This window comes from Podarcis raffonei, chromosome 3 (genome assembly GCF_027172205.1).
Source record: "Podarcis raffonei isolate rPodRaf1 chromosome 3, rPodRaf1.pri, whole genome shotgun sequence".
Classification (NCBI taxonomy): domain Eukaryota; kingdom Metazoa; phylum Chordata; class Lepidosauria; order Squamata; family Lacertidae; genus Podarcis; species Podarcis raffonei.
In genome coordinates this window covers 7949111-7955056 of record NC_070604.1, presented here as the reverse complement: position 1 = coordinate 7955056, position 5946 = coordinate 7949111, and positions in this window count along the sequence as shown.

Sequence of the window (5946 nt, the reverse complement as noted above, 5' to 3'; positions counted from 1 at the left end):
TCCCTCTGCTTCTTAATCACATGAAAGCAAGCTCATTTCCTCTTCCGGAAGAAGGAAATGCAGAATCATGTGTACATGGTAAGTTAAGAACTTTTAAAAATACAGTATAAACTAATAATAACATTGTTTACACTGAGCTCTTAGCACAAACTGGGTGGGGGAAAATAACCACCAATGTATTTTCTTTTTCCAGAAGTCTCAGAGAACAGAGCTTCTCTTGTTAAATTAAGCGAGTACACATTTTAAGAGGCGCTCTTGTGGAGTGGCAGCCAGGAATATTTGACCCAGACAAAAACAATGAAGTTCTCTTAATGACAATGACCCAGCAGCAATGGTATCACAACACATCTTTTCAGCTTTGTTTAGGATGAAGAATATTGAGGTAGGATTCTCCCCGGATAACTCTGGTCACCAACTGAGGTTTAGTCAGCAAGCTCTGTGGCCTGTTCCATCCATCATCTTTGGATAGCAATGGCTATGAGCCATGATTTCCCCCTCCCATATGCTGATAGGCTGAGCTCAAGGTTGAAAGTCCTTAACAACCTGGGTCAGGTTATGTCAAGATCCGCCTGATGTCCCTACCTGATCACCAAGGTCTCTGAGGGCATCACTCTTAGCAGTCTCCTATGGCGTGGATAAAGGTAAAGGTAAAGGGACCCCTGACCGTTAGGGCCAGTCATGGCCGACTGGGGTTGCGACGCTCATCTTGCTTTATTGGCTGGGGGAGCCAGCGTACAGCTTCCGGGTCATGTGGCCAGCATGACTAAGCCGCTTCTGGCAAACCAGAGCAGCGCACGGAAACGCCGTTTACCTTCCTGCCAGAGCGATACCTATTTATCTACTTGTACTGGTGTGCTTTCAAACTGCTAGGTTGGCAGGAGCAGGGACCGAGCAACGGGAGCTCACCCCGTCGCGGGGATTCAAACCGCCGACCTTCTGATCGGCAAGTCCTAGGCTCTGGGGTTTAACCCACAGCACCACCCGCGTCCCTATGGTGTGGATACACGGCTCAAATCTACCAAGAATCATGCACTATTGTGGGCCCAAATTTGCAGGACTCCCTCCAATATGAGATCAGGCTGTCCCCACCCACATTGAAATTCCAGTGCCAGCAGGCATGTTAACTCAATTCTGATTTTATCTTTTTAACCTATTTTCATTTTCATTGTGTTTTATTCCGTGTGCACCACTTAGAGGTGACTGCAATTAAGCCATACATAAATCGTCTAACCACAAGAAATAAATGTGGAACCTTCATGATGAAAAACAGCACATATTTGCTGCTGAGGACAAACACTGAAGGTCTTCCTGCCCTGCCTGTGGACATCCTGTAGTTATCTGATTTACAATGGGAAACAGAGTGGTGAATGAAATGAGCCATTGGTCTGATCCAACAGGGTTCTTACAGCTCTTCCCTGACTCAGTTACCCTTTCTGAGCTCCTTCTCTGAAATGTGGGGGTAACACTGACCATGATATGTTTGCTTTAGTTTTCACATTGTGTTTATAATAATAATTTATTATTTATACCCCGCCCATCTGGCTGGGTTTCCCCAGCCACTCTGGGCAGCTTCCAACAGAATATTAAAATACAATAACCTATTAAACATTAAAAGCTTCCCTAAACAGGGCTGCCTTCAGATGTCTTCTAAAAGTTTGGTAGTTATTTTTGTCTTTGACATCTGGTGGGAGGGCGCTCCACAGGGCGGGTACCACTACCAAGAAGGCCCTCTGCCTGGTTCCCTGTAACTTGGCTTCTTGCAGCGAGGGAACCGCCAGCAGGCCCTCGGAGCTGGACCTCAGTGTCCGGGCCGACCGATGGGGGTGGAGACGCTCCTTCAGGTATACTGGGCCGAGGCCGTTTAGGGCTTTAAAGGTCAGCACCAACACTTTGAATTGTGCTCGGAATCGTACTGGGAGCCAGTGTAGGTCTTTCAAGACCGGTGTTATATGGTCTCGGCAGCCACTCCCAGTCACCAGTCTGGCTGCCACATTCTGGATTAGTTGTAGTTTCTGGGTCACCTTCAAAGGTAGCCCCACATAGAGTGCATTGCAGTAGTCCAAGCAACAGATAACTAGAGCATGCACCACTCTGGCGAGACAGTCTGCGGGCAGGGAGGGTCTCATCCTGCTTACCAGATGGAGCTGGGAGACAACTGCCCTGGACACAGAATTGACCTGTGCCTCCATGGACAGCTGTGAGTCCAAAATGACTCCCAGCCTGTGCACCTGGTCCTTCAGGGGCACAGTTACCCCATTCAAGACCAGGGAGTCCTCCACACCTGCCTGCTCTCTGTCCCCCAAAACAGTACTTCTGTCTTGTCAGGATTCAACCTCAATCTGTTAGCCGCCATCCATCCTCCAACCTGTTTAAATTGTGTACAGTGGTACCTCAGGTTAAGAACTTAATTCGTTCTGGAGGTCCGTTCTTAACCTGAAACTGTTCTTAACCTGAGGTACCACTTTAGCTAATGGGGCCTCCCGCTGCCGCTGGAGCACGATTTTTCTTCTCATCCTGAAGCAAACTTCTTAACTCAAGGTACTATTTGTGGGTTAGCGGAGTCTGTATCCTGAATCATCTGTAACCTGAAGCGTCTGTAACCCGAGGTACTACTGTATTATAAACCACCCTGGAATTTATCAAGGGTGATATACAAATTCTCTAATAAAGAATCACACAGGTATGACCACACATACATAACACAATAACAGCAAAGTGGAACATCTGCTCTTGGAGGGCTGCGGTCAGGATCACAATAGAATAAGGCATCTGAGGCATTTTGAACACCCAGATGTGGGGAGCCTTCAGATGTTGCTGGACTCCAACATGGCCAACAGAAAGGTATGGTAGGAGCTGTAGCTCAACAAATCTTGAGGGACCACAAGTTTCTTCAGCACTGTTCTATATAAAAGACTAAATAAACCCCAAAGATGAAGCGTTACTACAGAAGGAGAGCTCTGCTAGAATTCACTGCTTTTAGAAAGAAGCATATATAACATAAGGGTCAGAATAGTGTGCAGTGGGAGAAGGATTTGTTGCCACAGACACAATCCAGTGGTAGAATTCCAGTCATATTCACAATTGAAATGAATGTGTTAGCCATAGGGCATATTTTCCCAGGGACAAAGCACAAGACATTCAGTCCTAGAACAACTCAATATCCTCGCAAGGACTATGCTGAGGAAAGATGTCAGGGTGCCCCGCAATAACTGCGTAAGAACAGTATAGTTACTGCAGGTTTTTTTGGGTTTTAAAAAATCACTCTTCCTGGTAAGATTTAAAAATTGCATGCCATAGTCTATTTGGCTGTTTTTCTCAGTTATAGAAGCGCCCTCTTCTGGTACTAGAAGCAACCGGAGATATTTATAAAATGTTTGTTTCTATGGATGTACCTATTTTGGAATACATTTGTGTGACAGCCCTCTTTTCTTTCATTGTAGTCAAATGTGACACTAGACTGCTAAAGTTTCAGCTAAACTGGTAGATGGAAAGCAAGGTTGTAACAGACTCTCCTACTACACGCTCAGGTTCAGACATACAAGTATTTTAGCGTTGCCATATTTCAAAAAGTAAAAACCAGGACACCCCGAAAATTGTTGAGGTGGTTGACTTTTTCCCTCTCCTCCCCCTTTTTTTTAGAAAAATGCCAAAAAACGTTTTTGATTGACTTGCCTAAGATCCAGGACAAAGTCCCGCCTTTCAGAAATCCCCCCCCCCCCCGCAGATGTCATTTCCACCTTTGAAATCCCAGTAATGTCTGGGAAAATCTGGACATATGGCAGCCATAGAGTATTTAAACCCATCTTTGAACACATATGGATTATCTTGCAGCATTTACTGTTTCTTAAAGCCCTGGATAAATTTCACATCTTATAGCAAATTTGAATTGTTATTTTTCCCACTAGGAAAAGCCCTCATATATGTGCATCCTAATCTTGCTAGAGGTTTGATATGCATTCAACCTTAGGGTAGCCAGTTGACCAGAAAAAAAAATTGTGTAAAGATTTTTCTCTCAGTGCTGCTGGAGTGCATTTGACCATGGGCAGACTTTGGTAATACGGTGCCCTGGGTGAGGACAAAATTTGGTGCCCCACTCTTCAATATTTCTTATTTTCACAATAATTCATTTTGGTACACTTGCTTTTTAGAGATCTTCTCAGACTGTACCATATAAATATAGGGGGTATTATTATTATTATTATTATTATGAAAGCCAGAGAGTTCCAGAAAAACACCTACTTCTGCTTCATTGACTATGCAAAAGCCTTTGACTGTGTTGACCACAGCAAACTATGGCAAGTTCTTAAAGAAATGGGAGTGCCTGATCACCTCATCTGTCTCCTGAGAAATCTCTATGTGGGACAAGAAGCTACAGTTAGAACTGGATATGGAACAACTGATTGGTTCAAAATTGGGAAAGGAGTACGATAAGGCTGTATATTGTCTCCCTGCTTATTTAACTTATAAGCAGAATTCATTGTGCGAAAGGCTGGACTGGATGAATCCCAAGCCAGAATTAAGATTTCCGGATGAAATATCAACAACCTCATATATGCAGATGACACAACATTGATGGCAGAAAGTGAGGAGGAATTAAAGAACCTCTTAATGAGGCTGAAAGAGGAGAGCGCAAAATATGGTCTGAAGCTCAACATCAAAAAAATGAAGATCATGGCCACTGGTCCCATCACCTCCTGGCAAATAGAAGGGGAAGAAATGGAGGCAGTGAGAGATTTTACCTTCTTGGGCTCCATGATTACTGCAGATGGTGGTAGGAGTCACGAAATTAAAAGACGCCTGCATCTTGTGAGAAAAGTGATGACAAACCTAGACAGCATCTTAAAAAGCAGAGACATCACCTTGCCAAGAAAGGTCCATATAGTTAAAGATGTGGTTTTCCCAGTTGTGATGTATGGAAGTGAGAGCTGGACCATCAAGAAGGCAGATTGCCGAAGAATTGATGCTTTTGAATTATGGTGCTGGAGGAGACTCTTGAGAGTCCCATGGACTGCAAGAAGATCAAACCCAGTTTGACCAAACTGCAGGAGGCAGTGGAAGACAGGAGTGCCTGGCGTGCTCTGGTCCATGGGGTCACGAAGAGTTGGACATGACTAAACGACTGAAGAACAAAATTTATTATTATTATTATTGTGTTTAGTCGTTTAGTCATGTCCGACTCTTCGTGACCCCATGGACCAGAGCACGCCAGGCACTTCTGTCTTCATTATTATTATTATTATTATTATTATTATTATTATTATTTTGCGCCCCCTCAGCTTGGCACCCTGTGTGCTGGCAGAACTCCCTGCACCACCCTAAATCTGGTGCTGATTTGACTCCACCTGTCGATGGACCATTAAGCAAGTAGGGAAGAACAGAGTCAAAAACTGTTTGCCAGAATTATAATAAGAGGATAACAAATCTACATAGCCGTTGATTCTGTTAAGGCTATAAAAAAACCCAGTTGTTTTTCTAAGCAGGAGAAAAATCCCAAAAGGTATGAAATGAGCTAATAAAAAAACCACCCCACAATGCCACAACTGAGCTCACAGCCTGCAGCATAAATTTCACAGGATGTTATTTTTAGAGAAGAGTAGACTTTCAGCTTCATTCCACTAATTTAAAGCCTCCACATTAAAGTGCTGAAGCCTTCCTAAACCAAATGAGCCTAAACAAATGCACACAAAAGAAACATTTCCCAGTTTCCCCTCACTGTTCCAGATACTCTGGCAGCCACATCTGGATGTCCACAAGCTGAGAAAGGCAGAAAACAGAAAAACGTAATATGCCCCAGAGCCAAGCTAAAGGGTTGCGTTGAATGTATCGCTTGCCTTGCTGCGCATGAGGTCGCATAGTCAGGGAGGTGGCATGTAATCCCAGCGCTTTGGTTTTGGCTCTGTAGCCTTATTGGAGTTCACCAATTGCGTCTGCGTCGCTCTCAGACAG